The sequence below is a fragment of the Heptranchias perlo genome, chromosome 29 (assembly GCF_035084215.1).
Source record: "Heptranchias perlo isolate sHepPer1 chromosome 29, sHepPer1.hap1, whole genome shotgun sequence".
Taxonomy (NCBI): domain Eukaryota; kingdom Metazoa; phylum Chordata; class Chondrichthyes; order Hexanchiformes; family Hexanchidae; genus Heptranchias; species Heptranchias perlo.
The window spans coordinates 33,256,185-33,278,423 of NC_090353.1; the positions used below are offsets into that span (position 1 = coordinate 33,256,185).

The window sequence follows — 22,239 nt, forward strand, 5'->3', positions numbered from 1 at the left end:
TGGTCCAGCAGCAGGATGGAATGAAGTGGTCACTTGCCCCATTGTATATGATTAGAATGTAGTTTTAATGTGGAAGTCTAACATCCAGATACACAGTTATCTCCATTAAATGCTGTTGTGGAACAATATTCTGGATTTTAGTCTGCCAGTGAACACGTGACATTATCTTCAGTAGAAATCACAGTAATAGCATCTCATGTTTGCTCCCACTGCTTCTTTGGGGTCCAAATTCCAAGATGCAGCGACGGCTGGATTCAATTCACTTGGTGACAATGACAGGCAACTGTGAGGAGGAACTCCACGATCTCATGGTGCTCAGATCGACCATAGTAAGGAGATGCATTCTAGCAGTCACGTGTAGAGTAGCAAAGAGCAGTTGGTTGTCATTCAGGTTAGCAGCAATTCTGACATAATGCCCTCCACAAGTGAGCCCACAGTAATTAAAGCAAAGGAAACCCAGACACTGATAATACATCAGACTTAGTCACGCTCACAAGTAGCAGGCCTTCTGGGCACCCTGTAGTTCACCATCTAAATTTGCAGCTATATACCAGTGCTAGTCCTACAACTGAGCACCTCGTAGTAGGGCACATGCACAACCAGTACAGAGAAATTCCAGCATTCGAGACAAATGCACCAAATTAAACACATACATCACTACCAGTGCACAATTGAAAAAAATAATTAACCTTTTACTCTCAATCTGATTTATGAAGTCATCACTTGTCCAAAAGACAGTGTCTCACTTTTGAAATGTTCTCTGTAGGTACCTAAAAGGCCCTAGTTGCATTAAAATTGAGGACAGTGGTGACCCTCTGGTGCCACTGATAATGTATTGCAGATGACTGACTGTAGCTGCAAGTTTTTATGGACCAGGTATCACTCTCCACTGAGTCTGAGCCGGCCCGTGCACTATTCCTCCATAATGCCCAGGCAGCTGATTCTTGCGGTATGCCACTGCTTAAGATAATATCTTGCTTTCATTGAAGGCCTTTGCTCAAGCAGCCCTTCCCACTCCTCCTCCTGCTGTGATGTGACTTTCCATCGATAGTTACAACATCAACATTCTGCAAAAAAAGTGCCTCTGTATACCATTTCCTTTATTACTGCTGTGATGCTTTGAAATTTTCCTATTCAGTAAGCTCATTGACGCCAACTGAAGGAAGCTGCATGTGTTCCTCAATGACTTTAACAAGGTGCTTAGCAAGCTAAAGTCAGCTCTTTTCCCCTCACTTTTTTTCTGATATTGGTTAACTTATTTTTGGAGAGGTAGGAATCTTAAGAGCAATATTAAACACAGATGTATAGATCATTAGTGTTTTTCTACCTCCAATTTGACGCTTTCTACTTGCACCTACTTTTTTGTTAAAATTCAGGAATGTTGGTCCCTAGTGTCTGAAAAAAGGCTTATTGCAACACAAGTGACAGTCATATTTCCTTTCCTAATGGCAAAATACTGCACGTGATGTGTGATACAGTAAGTTTCTATTTATAGTAAAAAGCTCAAACAACAATTATGTCAATTAATGGCTTTAAAAGTGCTGTATATTAGTAACTTCAATACAATGCTTTGAATTGCTGTGCAGCTGGGTTCTGAGAGGACACTTCATTGATAGAGGCAGACAATGAGGTGAAATCATGTCTATGTTGTGTTTTCTTTCCTTAGAGTAGTTTCTGAAGGAAAGTGTAGGAGTTTTCTGGGACACGGGGTCTCACATGATGATTAGTCATGCTTTTCACAGATAGCAGAGCCATGCACAGAAACAAATGTGAGTCGAGTCACATGAGCTCCAGTGGATTTGCAATATATTGCAAATTCAGTTTTGTGGAACAGAAAGGGAATTTTTCCATCTTCCAAGTTGGGGAGGGTCAACTTTACTGGAAGTCATTGAAGACTTTTAAAAAGGATTATTTGATTTGCATGGCAAAGTGGTCTAAAATCTACCACAATTGGATTATTTTTATATATAATCACTTTAATGTGGAAGGCAGAACCATTTTAAAACCATTTCTGAAGAGAAAAATTATAAATGTTTCTGCAGTGTTAGAAATGCAAAAGCATATGAGTCCTGAATCATTCTAGTAATCTAGTCTGTGTGTAAGTTTGGTATTTATGACTTCACTTCTTGTGATAAATGGGGTTATTTCCTTTTTAGGCCTAGCAGTACAGTGCACATCTATTCCCATATTAATGACTGCCCAAAAAAAAAATCCTTGGATCTATTAAGACATGAAATCACAGATGTTGCAAATGGATCGTTCCACTTAGACCATGTATTTTCATTGCACAAACAATCCTGCTTTATAATTAGGTTTTGCAGACAAAATCTGTATTTTTAAAAAAAATTGTCCTGTATGTCCATTGACATTTCATTGGTCCATTGTAGCCACATAACTATAAATGTATTGCATCCAACTTCAGGCTTCCATCTCTATATCCTGCCCTGTGCTTCCAGCCTAGTTTCTGCTCCCTATTTGACTGCACTGGCCTTGTTGACCTTCCCAGTGGATGAAAGAGCATTGCTTCCTGGGGAAAGGTCACATTCTACACCAAGTTACAGAACAGTATCAGGCTAGCTATGTATGTGGAAGGTGCTGCCTCAGATACCTGGCAACAGGAAGACCTTAACTATAGTCACTGTGCCTTGCTCACTGGGTTTTCACCGTAAATGCTTCAGCTGTGTACTCTGACCTGGAGACAGTTAAAATTTGTATTTATTTACAAATATTAACAGCTAATGCCTAATTTTTTGCATCTAATTCTTTGCATAAATTTTTTGTAAATTTTTAATATATAATTGAAAGTATAAAATGAGATGTTTGCAAAAATATATTAAAATGATCCAATTACAAAAATGTTAAGTAGCTAATCTACATATTGTACATAATTCCAAATACTCTATGACCATTTGACGATATCTCATTGACATCTACTTGACTGTTTATTTTTTAAAGAAAAAAAATGACTTGCATTTATGCAGTGCCTTTCACAACCTCAGGATGTCCCAAAGTGCTTTACAGGCAATGAACTACTTTTGTAGTCACTGTTGTAATGTAGGGAATTGTTCATAGTTAGGGACCAATCCCATGTTGCTGCTGCCAACTTCAGCTTTTTATAAAAACTTTCTCTGTGCCTCCTCCACTACCATTCCCACCAGGCCCACAATCCAGCTGCATCTTCAACCCATGAGTGACATTGTGGGAAATGTAATCGTTATTTACTAAAATTATTCAGTAATTCAGTAATAATATACATCGGCTGTGAGATTGCAGGGTGGTAAGATGGGTATTAATGCCCATGATTTCAATTGTACTATGCTCAATCTCAGCTGAGCTGTTTGTGAGGTGCCAAGCTGAAGTGAGGAATTCCTTCACAACTGAAGTCAAGAAATTTGAGGACTGTCAACATTGTTCGTTCTTAAACTCTTAGTGGCATTGGAAGACACCAAGAAGCAGTTTGTCTGCCTTTCTTGTATTAACAATGGTGTAGAGCATGGAAGGGATCTGAAAAGCTAACATAAATGGAAAGGAATTAAATGAGCATAGGCAGCAAGTTTCCCTGATGGCTCAGTTTTTGTAGTGAGTAGCCAAGTTGGGTGGTTCCAGATTCAATCTCTTGCCTGTAGTGAATTTGCTGATCTCAGCCCTGGTGGCATTTGGAATTGACCTCAGCATGCTGGGGCTAGGGAGAAATAAAATCAGCCAGGGTTTGTATTTCTGATCAGTATGTATTAACTCTTACTGGATGTATGCATGTGTTAATGTTGGGTGAGAGCAGAGCAGAGTTGGGTTTGGTTTTCTGTATCCCACAGTCTAAGTTTATATGTAAAAAGTGGTCACTTAAATACTGGAGGGACACAGCTGCCCTGGCATCATATCTCAGCGGAAATCATAGTCAGGGTAGAGTGGCAAACAGAAAACTGTAAAGGCGGAGAGAAAATCCTTTTTAATTTACCAAATGCATAATTTACATACAAATATAGTTGTTTGTAAAGTCGTGGAAAGATTGTGCACAGTTATGCAACTCTTCTGCCGCTCTGGCAACAAAGACTGCCCTTTGAAGAATATGGATTGATGAGATCAGATACCAGTGCAATGAATTTCACAGCAATACTGAGAGGACTCTCTCAACACTTGATGCTAATCACTTTCTCAAAATTACTTATAGGCACAGAATTTGTTCAAAAAATAATGGCGTGTGAACGATGCACTGTGTTATTAATGTGCAAATCGGCCACCAACGTGTCGAGGAAGAGATACCCAGTGAATTGCGAATCGCCACAAGTTGCTGGCCGATTTAAGTCGCTCCGTTATTAGCTTCGCGAAAACGGCATCTCGCTCAACCTCCCTGTGATTCTCATGAAATTGCTGCATTTGTACATTAACTGCCCATTAAACTCGCCACAGAAAGTTAAGTCTAATAATTAAGTGTAAGTGCCCTTTTAACAATGTGATAATTGTCAATGGCTGCCAATCAACCTCACAGAAGAAAGTGAACAATTAAGTGTGGAGTCTCATTCCTTCAGGTTGTGAATTGTTGGTGATTTTTAAAATATCAAATTTTAATTTTTCTTTCATTTCCTTTGTCTCTTTTTCTCTCTCTCTAGCCAATCTTTCTTTCCCTCTCTTTATTTCTCTCTCTCTGTACCTGATTTGACATTGAATTCACTCACTCTAATTCACCTTCCTTCTTGGCCCTTCTTCTGTTTATTTCTCAATCCTTTAATGTCATTGGTTAAGGAAAATACCCTGTTTGTCCCATTGCTCACCAAGGTCCCAGATGCTCTGTTGTCCTCACTGTGTGCCGTTATCAGCTTGCGCTTCCAGCAATTTTGTGGGCAAAACATTTTTGAGCTGAAGGGTGCAGGAACAAGTCTAACTAACAAGGCATGCTGTGAGATGCCCTGCTCCAGCAGACTCTGGGCCATTGTTACAAATGCAAGACCTGAAATATTATTAATGGAAGCATTTTTAAATTGCAGTCATTTAAATTAACAATTACTTGACATGTTCTGAGTCCATAAGGATAAATGCAGTAGTTCAGATTAGAAATTAATAGTTTTGTATGATTTTATCATTATAGGAAACCTATTTCTGTTTCATATTATTCTACATATGTCTTCAGTTCCTTTGCACAGAAGATATGGTAAATTTTTCCTGCATTTACTGTAACTGGTCTCTTTCATTCCCATTGCATCATACCTAGGAAATAAAGTTGAAAGTATGCCAGGGTTGTCACACTGCACTAAACTCAGAATACCCAGTGAGCTATTTATTATGCAGAAATCTCTAGTCAATTGTACAATGATCAGGAAACAAAGGATTTAGTGAGTCACACTGAATCGAGTGTCTGTTGAACGCTCCTGTTTACAATCACTTGAATTTCTGTGAAGTGGCTTGCATTCTTTTTCATTCCACATTATCAGCACCTTGTAGGCACCTGACCCTTTTTCTGATTTGTTTCCAGAGAACGTATCGTTGACATACAAAAAACATATTTGCCATTTGTTCTGGTGCTGACATGACATCCCATTTCTTATAAAGCAAGTATGCACTGTGCACCAATTCATTTTTTTCCCAACTCCAGCATTGATAATTTTTCCTAATATTGTTAACCTCTTCACTTCTTTGACCTAACTACCCTATCTGCTGTGCAAAGGAACTGAAGACATATGTAGAATAATATGAAACAGAAATAGGATTCCTATAATAAAATCATACAAAACTATTAATTTCTAATCTGAACTACTTCATTTATCCTTATGGACTCAGAACATGTCAAGTAATTAATTTAAATGACTGCAATTTAAAAATGCTTCCATTAATAATATTTCAGGTCTTGCATTTGTAACAATGGCCTAGAGTTTGCTGGAGCAGGGCATCTCACAGCATGCCTTGTTAGTTAGACTTGTTCCTGCACCCTTTACTTTCTCCCCTAAGTAGATCATTGCTTTTCTAATAAAATCCTGTTCAGGTTGGGCTTCAAAAAAAGAAATAAGGGAAGCAAATGGACAATGATCTCTAATCAATTTGTGAAAGGTTTCAAGCATTGTACAAATTCTAATAGCCCATTCACAGTACCAGGTGTACATATAAAGTACATTCTGGTATTCCAATAATTTCAGCATCTACCTCAGATTCTGTAAACTATAAACACAGAGAAGCTGTGCTTAGCTTGCATAAGGAGGATGAAGGATATAAAATGCAAAAAAAAATTGAATACTCCAAATAAAGAGCTGGAGGCTCTCATCTGAATTTGCCTGCCACTGAATCCTCATCGGCACAGGGTACCACAAATATCTCCTGAGCGTGGGTAATGAGTGTCCACTAAAGAGATTGGGTAAGGGAACCAAACTGGTACTGATCGAGAACCATCAACTGCCTTAAGATGACACTTCCTGGCACTAGTCCCAAGCTGACACTATCCAGAACCAGTCTCAGACCAGTACTACATGACATCACTGCTCCATTGACATTAATAACCACTCAAGACCTACCAGCACCACAATTCACCAAGAACTCAACAGCAGGTGCCACCATGGAGACCTCTACAGCATTGTGTATCAAGCATCACATGAAAGTCTCCCACATAATGGGTGATTGCAAGACTGAACACCTAACAACCTTCGCAATACCCACTGAGGCAGTGGTCCCCATTGGCATTATATACCCTCCAAAACAGTCTATCACCTACATTTACACTTGGTCTACAGTCGGAAGACAGGAAAAAGTTCAATCCTATAATGGCTTTCCTAGATGGATAGTTGTCATTGATGTTTTACAGCAAATTTGGACTAATTGATTATAGAAAATATCAGAAGGCTGTCCACTTCACTCCATAGGACTGCAATAGAGTTTGTGCATAGTCAGGTCAGACTCCTTTTGCGGCCCACCAGTGCAGCACTGTTGTCATCTGATTCTTTTTTTATTCTCAAGATGTGGGCGATGCTGGAAAGACAACACTTATTGCCCATTTCTAGTTGCCCTGTGAAGATGGTGGACCTTCTCATTGAACTGCTGCAGTTCCTTTAATGATGGTGCTCCCACAATGGTGTTATAAGGAACTTTTTGGTATCAAAAGAAATTGAAAGAAATGGGATTCTATTGCAGGTAGTGCTAGAGAGGCACTGCCTGATCTTGGACTTCGATCTTCGATATCTGAGTGCACACTACCATCTTGCCATTAGGGAGCCAAAGGGGAAATTAAACATTGTTGAACTCCTTCTATGACTGCTTGCTGAGCATCTCTTACTCAAGTCCTGAACAATAACATTTGGAGGACTTTTATGTGGAGGGACTTTTACGTGGAGTAACTTTCATTAGAAGATGTTCACTAAACACTCATTAGATATGATGACTGCAGACAATAATATCTTTGGCAGAACTGTTCTTTTGGCTGGTGTTGAAATTTTATTTCAGGATCCGAAGTTACATGACTATGGTATGTCCTATATTGTGTGAAAATGTGGAATGAAGAAGAAAGAATAGCTGACTTTGGGTCATCTTCATTCTTTAAATAAAAGTATAATTTATACACCACCACCTCTTAGGCCCTGTTAAGTGATCTTGAGGTAAGAAAATATTAACTCGTTAGTTAAAGAAGCCCAGGACAAAATGAAGTAACATGCCTTCCTTTATAGGGAGCAGGGACAGCAGTTCACATGTTGATAGTGTTAAAATTATGTTTCTCTGAGTCTGAAATGGCACTTCAGCTGAGAGGCAGAGTGTGAATGCAGATTATTCCTGCCCTTACTCAGTGGCAAGTCCAATACTGTCCAACTTCAGAGCATATGTATACAATGTTGATAAGAGGACTGTATGCTTTGCAAACCAAGTTTGCGTATACTATACAGTTGCAATGTACTTTGTGCAATAATTTGTTACTTATCACAAGTGTTTCTTCCACGACTGGAAATTGTAATCTCTGTACTCATTTATAATGTGTAATCAGCTCGGTGGGTAAATATGCATAGGATGATGTGGTACTGAGGTATACTGACCAGGAAGAACTCTGGTTTGATTCCTGGTCTGTGCTGAGTCAGTTGATCTCGGCCAGTTTAGCAGTTGGCCTTGGGAATCCTGTTTGGGTAGGAGGAAAATATGAGCAAGAGTTCCCATCCTAAACATGAATCCTGCTGGAAGCTTCATCTATATGTTAAATTTGACAACGAGCCACAAGAGATATTTGGACAGATAACCAAAAGTTTGGTCAAAGAGGAAGGCTTTAAGGAGCATCTTAAAGGAGGATAGAGAGGCAGAAAGGTTTAGGAAGGAATTCCAGAGCATAAGGCCTAGGCAGCTGATGGCACCGCCGCCGATGGTGTAGTGATGAAAATCGGGGATGTGCAAGAGGCAAGAATTGGAGGAGCCCCACAGAGATCTTGGAGGGCTGTAGGGCTGGAGGAGGTTACATAGAGAGGGAAGGGCAAGGCCATGGAGGAATTTGTAAACCAGGATGAGAATTTTAAAATCGAGGCATTGCTGTACCAGGCGCCAATGTAGGTCAGCGAAGATGGATGAGCGGGATGATGCGAGTTAAGATACAGGCAGCAGAGCTTTGGATGAGCTCAAGTTTACGGAGGGTGCAAGGTGGGAGGTCTGCCAGGAGAGCATTGGAATAGTCGGGTCTAGAGGTAACAAAGACATGGATGAGAGTTTCTGCAGCAGATGAGCTGAGGTGGGGCGGATGTTACGGAGTAGCTGAGGTTTTGAATTTGAAAGCTGCAAGGATAGGCAGAATTTCATTGAGGTGGTGAAGCTTAGTTGAACAATACTGACCGTAGAACACAAAATCTAAAAGCCCTACCACAAATTTAATTATTTTTTGCAGTCAGCCTTTTCTGGGTGGAAAGGTGGATGTCACTGTAGTACTCCTAACTGTGAGAATGTTTGTTTGACTTGTTCAGTGCTTTAACTAATACTGGTGGGATGTGCCAGCAGTGTTGGACAGTGGAAAAGTTTCAAATTGTTTTTATATTATGTGATCACTACTCGCTCTGAGGTTGAATAGATCACTGTTGTAGTAATTTGGAAGAAGTTTGCAGGTTTTGCTTATGAGTAGGAGCAGAAGATACCTGAAATGTACAGGTTGAACAGCAACCAAAAGATAAAGATAAGCTACTCTCTGAGATACATGCTGTTCCTTTATGTAGTGTGGTCTTTACTGTGGTAACTGCTGCATTCGTTGGCTGAGATTTACATTCAAGGAGATCGATAGTGCTTGAAATGGAACATTTTCCCATTGATATCTGGTGGAAGTCACCAACATTTTGAGGTGTGATCCATTAAAATCCCCATCTCTACACTAACATATGCCCTAAAACTAATTTCTGAAGAGCGGCCCTGTTTGAATATGAATGCCATTTGTGTTTTCCATGAGCAAGACTGCAGTTTGATGCAAAATTACCAGCTGTTTTGTGCTATGGATTCAGAACCACTAAGAATTAGCCAAGCTCATTTCACATAGGACCCTTATAGCTAGCAGAGGGAAGATAATTTTATTCTGAAAGTCTAGGCTAGATTAAAGCTCACCTCCCAAAGGTAATAGCATAGCGTCCTAATCCACTGTGCCATCCATTTAATCACTAATGTATATAAATTATAAACCATAAAAGAGTACTTTACTATAGCTTAGGAGAGTTGTTTTCTTGCAAGGCAATAGGGGTGAAATTGAACCTCGTGCCCATTTTCCAGACAGAAAACGGATGCAAAGAAGTCCAATTTATGGGGCCAATCTACGGTGCTCCCGTGCCCCAACAGCATCGGAAACCGGCCCGACCTAAATGGGAAATTGATTCATCCTGAACAAAATACTCACCTTTATGTGGAGCCAGCAAGAGCAAGGGTGCTTCTCCTGACTCCACATTAAAACTGTCGGCTCCTCTCCGAATTGCCTCCCACTCCCCACGGTCACAACGTAGGCCCTCGGCCGGTATCTCAGCCAGCCAATCTTGCTACCCCCCCATGCGACCACCAATCTGCCTCTAGGGCCAGAACTGGCACACGCAGCTTGCTGGTACTATACTAATGAGGCTGGCGGACCAACTTGCTGTGGTCCTGTCACCAGCCAATTGGGCACGGGCACGTGCAGCATGTACTGCATATGGATCATGTCCTGATTTGGGCACAATCCAATTTCTAAGCCAGTGTTTCTCCTTCAATAAGATTTTATGCTTAAAAAGGTTTTTATCTGTGATACCAAAACTGGAATGACTGACACAGAACAGAAAAATTCCCAGTACTTGTTCTCATTTTCTGATCTCTGTGAAAAATAAAATTCAGTTTCAGTTTGTTATAATGATGCTACACATCTTTCCACTGAATCTTGGGGACATTTTATATGTTTCTATTTATTTTCATTGTTTCTACTTAAATTCTCTTGGGGTGTGAATTCACAATTTTGGAATTTACCCAGCATTAGTGTTTTATTTTAAAAAGTTTCTTTTCCCTTCACTTTGTTTTCCTTTAATTTTCTTCACTCTATTGCTGGAACCACTGACCCATGCTACAGTGTGGTTCCACAGTATGGTTCTAGCTACCCTCCGATACCTTATCCAAGTGGCCATTCTTTGTGAGCTCACATGGTGAGATTGGAGAGAGGGAGGGGAATCACAGCTGTACCTGATCCTGTTCTCATTTGATGTCCATATGCATAATTGCCCATAAAAGTCCTTTACTTGTGCATAGGAAATCAAAATGTGCATGGGAGCATTAACATTTGCTGATGCTCAAAAACAAATTTATAGTAAGTGTAAATCAGACATCTTGTAGAATGTGATGTTCTGAGTTTCGATGCTGTGCCTCGATTGCAACAGCAGACTTTGTATAAATTTTCCTTATCAAGCATGCATTGCATACTTTTGGATCTCCTAGTCTAATATTGTAACTATGCAGGAGCCAGCATCCTATCTCTCACTATTTGGCTCTAATGTAATGTTTGCCTAGCAGCCGTACATGGGAATGCTGCCTCTGTGTGGGATAACAGGAAGAATTTTCAAAAGCTTTGTGCTGACATTCTTGTGGCATTCGGAATGATGTAATTGCTATTCACTCACACTTTAAATGGTGCAGTGAGATTCATTGTATAGCAGCAGCTGTTGCCCTCTGCCTGGCGACGTCAGTCACACATTGACTGTGATTTTCAGGTCATCGCTGTATTGGTGGGGTGGGGAGATTCTTTATCTATTTTTGTATTCAGTAACATTTATGCACAAACGTTTTAAGCAACACATTTTTAAACTTGGGGTTTTAGCTCTGTGGTATTTTGGGGAATGCTGGTAAATTGTTGACCAACATAAGAGAAAATTCCAGGCATTTCTTTGCAACAGACCAAAGTAGAACCTGGCAACACTGATGCAATGGCATTTGTATATTACAGCATTTTAAAGGTTGCTTGGGACTGCAAGTATAGTTAGATCATCCCTTCATGTCGAAGGGTTCAAATAAATCCTAACTCTTAACTAATTCTTTTAACTGTTAACATGCAAATATATAATTGGATGATTTTCTATTGTGTAGCTGACTGAAGGTACCATTCTTGAGTGCAGCAAAGAATTGTTGTGGTTTGACATACTTTAGTGCACATTCTTTGTTCCTTATAAAATAATGAAAGCATCTTCATGCTTGTAAAGTCTACATCATGACCATTGTTTCTTGTCTATCAGCTTGGCTCAGTGGCAGCATTTTAACTTTTGGGTCAGAAATTTGTAAGTTCAAACCTCACTTAAGGACTTGAGCACATAATCTGATACTTCAGTGCAGTTCTGAGAGAGTACTGCCTTGTTGGATGAGATTTTAAACTGAGGCCCCATTTGCCCATTCAGGTGTATGCATATGATCCCATGGCACTTTTTTGAAGAGCAGGGAGTTTCCCAGTGTCCTGGCAAACATTCATCTCTCAACCAACACCAGATTAACTGGTCATTTATCTATGTGCTGTTTGTGGCCTTTTGCTATGTGAAAATTGGCAGTTAGATTTGCCTACATGATGGTAACCACACTTAATTGGTAATTCATTGGTTGTGAAGCACTTTGGGGTATCCTGAGGATCTGAAAGGCACTGTAGAAATGCAAATTGTTTCATTCTTTGTCAATTTTCCTTTTCTCATCTATTTATTATTCAGCAGTCAAATTGTGCAAATCCTTTCTCCCCATTGCACTGTGTAGCAAAAAACATCTTCCCATTCACATTGCAACTAAAAATAATTACATTACAGGAAAATGAATTAACAGTTCCTTGCCCACCCGCATTATATAAGCCTTGAAATAAAATTTACAACATAATATCTGTGCAAGGAAAATAACATGCCAAAAGATCCTGAGCACGCTCAAACCCTAGGTGTTGCTTCTGCATCCACCTCACCAGCCCCGGGGCTAACTGTTTTCCCTTTTAGGATTTTCAGGTTCCGAGTCTCACTCCTCCCAGCCTCTTGCACTACCTGCCTACTCTTCCCTGATTTCTCAACCTCAGCAATGGATTTCTCCATCCTGGACCTGGATCTATTTCTGCACCATATCCCACGTTCAGGCCTGGCCTTTACTATTCTCCCTAGGTCTAAGCGCAGCCTCTGCTTTGCTTCCAAGGCTTGGCCTCCACTCTGTTTCCTGGTCATGGGACTGACATCTGCTCCACTCCGAGCGTCAGTCCGACCTATGCTTTGCTCCATGGCCTCTGCTCCATATCTCCGGTTTGCATTTATAACACAATCATTATTCTATTCAGCATTTATAATACAATTTATTATTGTGTAATATCCATTGATTCATGGGCTTTTTATATCTCTTGATTTTATATTAAGTTTTGCATGTCACGTGTGTCCATAACATGTCTCACACCAAGAGTCTGGCACACTTTAAATCTATACTTCAAATTTTTGGTACACCACAAGTGTTCATAGGACTCAAATATCATATTAATGAAAAGCTACCTAATCACAAACCCTATTTGTGAACTATGCTAATTTGCTCAATACCATTTTTATTCATTAACCGGGTAAGAAAAAACTACCAATCAGCATTGTACACAAACTGACCAAATAGCTCAAAAAAGACCGCTATTGTGGTAAGTAAATACAGTGATGGGTTGTATTGTTCCGTTTTAGTAGTATATAACATTTTTAGCTTGTGGCAGTCATGTGATGTATTACTTTAGCAAATTTCGTTTGTGTTGATCATTTGTCTATTAACATAGTGTTAGCCACGTGGTTACCAGGATCGTCCCAATAATTCTGGCTAGACTATCAGTCTGTTCTAAGTCCTTGGCTTTCTTGCTCCTTGAGGCATTCAAAGAGAATTAGAAATATACAGAAGAGGGGTTGCCGGGGAAGGAGACATAAAGGGAGAGAGACAGGAGTCAGACATACAAAGAGAACTAGAGAAAGTGTGAGATGTGGAGCGAGAATAAGGGAGACGGAGCTAAAAATAAAAATAGAATGAGACAAAGAATTAGAGAGTGGGAGATGAGGAAAGAGACAATCGCAGAAAGAGAGATGCAGCTTTTTTTATTTTTGCCTGAGAATTGTCATGGGTGATCAAATACTCCCTACCATGAAGTCCCTACATTGGCCAGGCCTCATTGGAAACTGTGCAAAGAATCGCAGGTGCAAACCCAGGTTCTACTGCACTATACTGCTGAACCGCCAAACTCTGGTTTATAATTGTTTTACTTTACTTTGTGAATTCGGCAATATCCTATGGTTTTATACTGTCCTTTAATTCTGCTGTACAATAATCAGTACTGTAAACGAGATCTCTTTTGAAGTTATGCAAGAGAAAACATACAGTTGCCGAATACTCAAAATGGCTCTTAAGCTGTTAATGGTTGGCCTTTGTAAGCTGCCACTGATGTGGTGAGTTATGGAATCTATTTTTAGTTCCACTTTTTATGTACCCTTGCAATCAGGATTATGATTCTGTCTCTTCAGTGAATTAGTCACTAATTTTTACATGCTGTCAACAACACAAAAAAAACATGTTTTTCACATTCAATGGTTCAGTGTCAACTGTTGAACAGTAAGTAAACTATTTTCTCCTGAGATGAATGCAAATACTCTTAGTTATTCACCAAATATAGATATATGCACAAAGAATCAGAGTGACCAATGTTCTCATCCTTGTCTCATTCCTATAAAATTCAGCTCAAACTGCTGTGGTTGCTGAGTTGAATAGCTTATTCAGCTATTCAGTGACTCGGATGAAGCTAAAAATGGAACCAGTTCTTTGTCCTGCAACAAGTACAAAAGAAAGGAAGTAGAGGCCATTATAACTCCCAAGTGTCTGCAGTGGTTTCTCTCCGTGGCTCTTGCCAACATTTTCTGGGCATGTAATTGCTTACTGATCAAATGAAATCATTTCTCCCATGGTGAATGTGGAAAAAAGAGAGATTGTGTTCAAGGGATTAAGGCCTTCAAGAATACCCGGGATGAATAATACCCTCTGCTGTATGTGATTTTTGTTTGTGAGTTTCTGCTTGCAGGAGGCTTTTTTAAATCAAATTTTCCTCCCTAGAGTTTGAGCACCTCATTTATACTATTCTTGGTTACAATCACAATATTTCCACTGACCTCTTCAGTTTTTTTTTGTTTTTATTGCCAATTTTCTTTTCATTTACTCACCACCTACTGAAGGAACTGACTCTTGCTGATGCCAGCAGCTAGGCACCTCTCCCAAACAGCTATTAATCATGTAGAAAATGTTGGTTGGCTATTGAACTGTGTGTGTCATCACTGCTGAGTTTGATCCTATTCTCACCTAACAACAACAACACGCAAATTTTTCAGCAGGTGCCACTGGATAGTGATCAAGAGTGGGAATACTGTCTAATTTTTCCTGTATGTCTCTCGAGTGCTGAGTCCAATTGCAGTCCCAACTGCTGCCCTGGCTGACAGCCAACCAAGCACAGATTTGTGATCAAAAATTGGACCTGTCTGATCTTTAAGTTTCAGTATAGGAACGTAGGAAAAGGATTAGACTATTCAGACCCTCGAGCCTGTTCCGCCATTCAATTAGATCATGTCTGATCTGTACCTCAGCTCCATATCCCTTGATACACTTACCTAATAAAAAATCTGTTGATCTCAGTCTTGAAAATTTGAATCGACCCAGCATCCACAGCCTTTTGGGGGAGAAAATTCCAAATTTCCATTATCATTTATGTGAAAAAGTGCTTTCTGAATTATCCAGCTCTAATTTTAAGCTTATGCCCCCTTGTTCTGGATTCCACCACAGCTTCTCTGTATCTACTCTATTTTATCGGATCATTTTATCATTTTAAACTCTGCCATTAGATTACCCCTCAATCTTCTAAACTTAAGGGAAACTTCTAAACCTCATAATTTAGCCCTTTTAAGCCCACACCGTCCATTTACCTACTAAACTATCAGGGAAGCTTTATGGAACATTTTTGTGAATTGTGGTGCAGAGCATTGGTACACAGAATTCTAGTATTGTCCTTGCAGTTTCCCACCCCCCCCCCACCCTGGATATTTAGCATCCCACTTGTGCCATCCATGGAGGCACAGAGCAATGGTCAGGTGTTTCCTCACAGGAACAAGGAAGTCTTTATAGAGTGGCTTTGGAGGAGGACTAGCAGCAGGTCTCCAGCTTGCATTCTTACATTGGAATGTGGATGACTTTGAAGAGATGTAGAGAAAAAATTGGAGAACAAGTGTAATAATTTTAGTATTTTGAATTCTTTGAATAAGCTAAATATTTTAATTTAATTTGATGCAGAAATACTATTTGTGTTAATAGTTACAGCTGTGCTCTGTGCATTTCAACTCTGAAGAGTACTTGCAAAGCAGTTGCTCAGCTTTTCTGCTCTCGGGTTTTTTTGAACCTTACTGTATTGTCATAAGTTGCATAAAAATGTAGTATATGGCAAAACATCAAAAAATTAAGCTTTAAATTAGATAATGGCATGAAAATGCAAGTGTAAACCCTTTGATGCAGATTTAATTTCTTTTTCCAGTTATAAAGTACTACTAAATAGATGTTAAGAATGTCACAATGGAATGCAAGAATGAATAGAGTATTGGTGTACTTAGAATGTAAACAGTATTAAAGTATGCAAAGCATTCTCTGAATCCTGTAACAGGAATGAATAGAGTATCGATGAGTGTTGCCACACCCCAACAATAATGCAGCCATTTCCAGTACAGCCCTGAAGTTATTCAGAACTGGGTGGAAACAGGATTTAAAATAAAATCATTAAAGCCTTTTGGGGGATGCAGTAGCATTTTCAGTATCACAGCACAAAGAAAAAAGTTGTATTTTAATAGCACTTTTCACCTCAGGATGTCCCGAAGTGCTTCACAGCAAATGATGTACTTTTGAAGTGTAGCCTCTGTTGTAATGTAGGGAAATGTGGCAGCAAATTTGCAAACAGCGAAGTCCCACAAACAATAATGAGATGAATGACCAGATAATCTGTTTTAGTGATGTTTGTTGAGGGCTAAATGTTGGCCCTGACACCAGGACAACTCCCCTGCCATTATTTGAATAGTGCTATGAGATCTTTTAGGTCCAATTGAGAGAGCAGACGGGGTCCTCTGTTTAGCATCTCCTCTGAAGTGTCAGCCCAGATTATGTGCTCAAGTCTCTGGAGTGGGGCTTGAACCCACAACCTTCTGAATGAACAAAACCACATTCACCTGCTTACACTTGCATACCATGTTGCACGTGTTGCTAAAATACAGTAAATGTGAACCTGCTCTTTTCCGAAGAAGGTGACTGTTGCTGAGGTGCAGTGCCCCAGCCACCAGCAGTCCTATGCTATTTTGCCCAAGTGGCCATTCTTCCTGTGTGAGCCTAAATAATTTGATGGTGGAATATTTGACGATGGGTACATCTAATCTAGGTTTGATAACATCCTCACCTGATTTTCCACATGTGTATTTTCTAACCAGGGTCATTTGACACAGGAACTTTGACTAGGAACAGCGGCCTAATATAGCACTCCTGCAACTGCCTCTGCTGAGATCAGGTAACTCAACCCAGAGTAAGACCAAAGCTGGGCTTTTCTCAATATGTAGAGCTCATGCAACATTGGGCAGTGCATATACCTACTGAGCCATCTCCATGTACATGCTAGATTTCCAAAAGGTGTATTTCTCTGTGTCTGCAGTTGTCTGAGAGTGGCCTCCATGCTGGACCAAGAGGACATAGTTTGGGAAGTCTGAATAATATGTGTACATCTAAACCAGTTGGGAAACCTACCTGTGACATTTAAGGTGTAAACTTGTCCAGCTCTCCACCTTCTGTGTGACACACAAATTTCAAAGTGAGCCCTGGGTTCAGGCAAGTGGAATAAATTGGGTTAAAGGCATGCAGCACTCTAATGATTCCAGTGGTAAATGTAATACATACTGTGGGGACTGAGCAGAAAATTTCAGGCCGGATCCCGAGTTAGCTGATCTGAGCTCGGATAGTTGCGGTGGGGGGCGGGGGTGGTTATTTGACCAGTGCTCCTAATCCTTATCTGTTAGAAAGTGTGCATGTATTGGGAGCAGCGGGTAAGGGTAAGATAGGACACAGCTGTAAAGTCTTCCATAGTTGAATACATGAATACATGGCTCGATTGGTAGCACTTTTATCTTTTGACTTAAAGTTACACTCCAGCACTTGCGCTCATAAGCCCTGATTTTGTGATCCTTGTAAAAACTGGTGCTGATGGGAAGGACTGGCTTGGCTAGATCTTCAGGTCAGCCCTTTCAATAATTGTAACAGCCTCTTGGTCCAAATGCAGGATTGTGATTGGTCGGGGGGGAAATCTACTGAGGCCACAGTTGTTGAAGGGCTGCTGCATGCCATTAAAGGGGATGGGATTTTTTGTTGCCCCCACAACGAGGTTCTGTTTTCCAGAAGATAGTGGACGGAAGCAAATGCGCAAGACATTCATATATAAAGAGTGCAGAGGTGAACATTCCTGTTCAGAACTCTTAAGGTGATGCACTTTGTAAAAGTATCTTGTTGAAGTCCTTTTTTCTGCTTTTTCTGTTCTGCTGATGTCTTGTAAATACTTCACCAGAAAGCCTGTTGCAGTTGAATAAATAGACAATATTTGTCCACTTTAGATTTAACATAAACATTATGTACTGTTAAGAGAACTTTAAAATAATAGTTCATGAAAATCTCTACAAAATTTAATAAAGCCTTGTATTAAAAATGTGCTGTAAAACAAAAAGACCAGGAAGTCTCAGATGGGCAAAGGGAGGACCCATCTCAACCCTCCCCTAAGCAGATGGAAAGTCATGTTAAACTTCATTGAAATGCATTATAATTAAATAAGCTATGGCTGTTTTTTTGGTAGGCATCTCAAACACCTGCCAGAAAATTATGCTCAGTTGCAATGTGACCAGATCCATCCATTGTTATTTTTAACAAGATTTTCCAGTTTCCAAGCACTTGCACTGCTCTTGTTCCATGGCCCCAAATGTACCCCAGTATCCCAGCTCGAAGTTTGTGTCTTCAGGATGAAAGTAAAACAAAAAAAAATTGCAAATGTCTACGACACGCTTACCCACCCTCCCAGTCTTCCTTTCCAGGAGGAGACAAGCTTAGGAAAAATCAAGGGAAGAAGAACTAAATTATAAATTCTGTGTCACATAGTGTTATTCAGAGTTAATCATGTACATTGTAATTGATTACAATGTTCCACCTACTGCAAAGAATCCTATGCTCCCATAGGCTTTAAAGCTGGCTGAAAGTGACTCATAAAAGTTGGTAACTAATAGTCGCAGAAACCTCATGGAGGTGAAAGCTGGAATGTGGACTGAAAGACAATTGCGTGCCTGAGAGAGATTTTCAGTATGCTGTGATGAGGTTTATTTTCATTCCATAGTCATCTTTTTTGCCCTCCAGGTACTTTGACTATTTTAATAACATGCCCATTTGTTGGATTCGTAGATAGATGGTGGGATTGGTTATAAGTCCCAACAAAATTCCAGGTAAAATGAATATCCATTTCTTAATGAGAAGCAAAACAGTGCAACATGAAACCTGAATGCTTTGAAATGTTGGATGTGTTGCAGAGAGGATGTGCTTATTCTGTACAATAATGTTGTCTCTGTCGAGGCAAAAGTATAATAGTTGTGTTAAATATGCCTTTTGCTGACAGCTGTATTTCCTAGTGGGTAAAGGCACCACCTGGGCAGTATTAAGCCATACAGACCCCAAGGTCCCAGATTCGATATCTGTTCTGTATTGAGTTAGCTGACCTCAGCAGTTGGACTGGTACTATTGGCCTCAATGCCCCTGGGCCAAGCAGAGAAAAATCTTCCAGGGTCCCTGTCCCTGATCACTATCCACTGACCCCTGTTAGAAAGTGTGATGCCCTGTGGTCAAATAGCCTGCTGATGCTTACATTTGAAGAATGGCCATTTGAATGAGATTCCAGAGGTTAGATGGTGTCTATGAAACGGTACCCCAATAAGAGACACTATTTTTGGGACAGCAGGGAAGAAACGAGGAGGATTAGAGAGTAACCAAATCAAGAAATTCAGATCATGTGTTACAGTTAGATAGAGGGGGTGATTTTAGGAGGCAAATGCGGGTGCATGGAGGCGGGGGAGCTCCGAAAATCGCAGTTTCCAAGTTTTCCAGGGACCCATCTGTGTGTGCGCGGGCGACCCAAAACCGGAAGTCCCGCCGGCAATTAAAGCTGGCGGGCTGACAGTTTAAAAAGCTAAATGTACCTCGGTACGTAAGGCACTTTATCTGTGACAGATGAAGGGATTACAAAGATTTTTAACTTACCAGGGCGGCTTGCCCACCGCTTCTGATTCACACCTGGAAGGGAACAAGAAACAAAATAAATTAAATTTAAAAACATGCAATGAAGTGAAAACACGAAATGCACCTACCTATTGAAACCTGCTCCGATGTCCAATGTCTCCCGCTTTGATGTCCCCCTCTTCATCCTCCCGATGTCCGTCCTCCCCACCCCCCCCACCACTGATCTACCTCCCTCCAGTCTTCCAGTCCAGCGCCGGATGACTTTCCCGCTCCCCCCCCCCCCCCACCCCCTTCCTTCGCATTGCAGCTCCTGATGGCAGCCAGCCTGTCATTCAGGCTAGCTGCCAGGCGCGAAACCTGGAGAGGACGTTAATCACTATCAATCAATGTGCGATTGTGTCGGAAACGGTAAGCTTGGTTCATGCGGGTTTACCACGTGCCCAATCGCCCCGCCTCCCTGCTAATATCGAGGCCAGAGACTTTGTGCAGTTATCAACATTTAATATATTTAATTTGTATGGGGCAAATTGGGACCGATGGGTTGGAGGATTCAACACATTGTATGGGAGTAGTCGGTAAGGGCATTTCACTATTAATTTCACTGCCAAGTTGCACTGGCATATATCAGATCAATGCTGGTGTGGAAAGCAATCCTGCAGCAGGTCTGGTTTACACAAGCACAGATTCAAAGTGCATAAATTTAGTGATCAGATTAAGGCTGAGTTTCGTTCCGGTTGAAGCTAAACACAATGTAGCCGTGGCACTAAGCTTCGAAAATCATCTGTTTTTATTTTAAGGGTAAAATTCCACTGTTCTCCCCAGTCTATGCACAAATTGCTGACAAGGCAAATGAATGACTTGCTTCTAGATCTATGCCAATGGCATGTAAACTGGCCACTGTAAAGCCACTTTTATATGACACTTGTTTAGGTTGGATCCAAGAGATCAGAGTCAGTGAGTCAATTCCCAGCATTTACACTTCTAGATCCAATCTCCTTCTTCCAGTAACAGAACTGTAGAACCAATCTTTCTTCGACCTACAAACCAGGATAAAGGAGCCAGATTTAGTAGTGTAAACACAGAGAGCGAGAAAACACACACACACACACACACACACACACACACACACACGTCTCTCAGAATCCAACCTTAAATAGTTTGTGTAAAAATGGCTTATGGCGTGCTGTAATGGGTGAGACGACTCTCTAATTTCCCTCTGCCCTCCCTATTTGGGAGGCTGTGTGACCTCCACTTAGTACCTTACAGTAACATATCTGAGTTTGAGAATTTATCATCCTGTCTTGAACTGATTGGTGATAGAGAACATTGTAAGATTGTTTATCCAGAGACATTTTTTCCCTCATCCAGTGAAGAATCATCTAACCTGCACTCCTCTTCTTTCCCCTATACCAATAGCATGACCAGAATGAGGAACTCACCTTGTAGAGGATCATGGCCTCAAGCCCAAGTGATAACTCTCTGGGACTACATGCTAACCTGACAGAGTTCTGAGAACACCACACATTGTATGATAGCACCATTTTTAAAAAAAAGTTTGCTTTGCATTTAGACTTTTTTCCCACAGAAACATTAATAGGAAATAGATGGCAATCTAGAAGAATAAAGCAGAAAAGTACTGTCAGGGAAGTGGGGCGGAATACTTTCCATTCCCTCCCCCTTCCCAGCCACAGATATATAATGCTACAATGCTCAGTCAACAGTTTTAATACCCTGCCAGTCTGTACAGAGCTAGCTGGTCTCAGTTAGGGCAGTAGTAGGGATACTACAGTTGGCCTTAATGCCCCCCGGGTGAGGGAAGGAAAATTGACCAAGGTTTCTGCTCCAATTGGTCTCTACCAACTCTTGCTACTAAATGCATGTGTGGATACAATTGGACTCTATGATGTCCTCTACAGTCATAATCTAATTGCACACGCCTAGATGGTGAGTGTTGGCAGAGGAATACTGGAGAGCTGTTGCCACCTGTGGAGCCATATCCCAGCAAGAGTTGCTGCTTTCGAGAGAAGGAGGGGAGAAACATTTCTATGTCCCCAGATCAAATGCTAGTTGTTACTTGCATTTGAGCCATGAAAATTTAAAATTATGCCCACTGTGTTTGACCTATTATAACATTTGATAGTCCCTTTTTGCAGTAGGATGACCTGTAAGGAAACTGCAAAACCTGCCCCCAAAAATCAATATAACTAACCAGATAAAATCAAAGCTGCAAAAGCTGGAAACCTGAATTAAAAACAGAAAATTCTAGAACCATACAGCATGTTGATCAAATGAAGATTGCAACCTGAAATGGTAACCTGTTTCTTTTTAAGATGCTGACTGACCTGCTGAAATTTGTTGTTTTGCTTTAAACCTATTAAAGTTATATTGATAGAATTTTGGTGCAGGTTTTGCCCCTTCCATTTTTTCATGAAAATGTGCTCTCCCCCCCCCCCCCCCCCCCCCCAATTTTCTGCCAAGACATTTGACTCCTTCTTGCACCAGTGCTCT

The 22,239-nt window shown here is 40.6% G+C and overlaps 1 protein-coding gene across 31 annotated transcripts in view; it reads left to right on the forward strand.

Moving 5' to 3' along the window:
* LOC137299590 (guanine nucleotide-binding protein G(I)/G(S)/G(O) subunit gamma-7) overlaps positions 1-22,239 on the forward strand; it is a 250,750-nt gene that overhangs the window by 81,645 nt on the left and 146,866 nt on the right. For 10 of the 31 annotated variants that reach the window (XR_010957935.1, XR_010957942.1, XR_010957943.1 and 7 more), the window contains one exon: positions 16,905-16,981. The exons of the other annotated variants lie outside the window; for them this stretch is intronic. The gene's annotated coding sequence lies outside the window, so the exon portion shown is untranslated. The remainder of the gene's footprint in view (positions 1-16,904; positions 16,982-22,239) is intronic. 31 annotated transcript variants of the gene reach the window in all.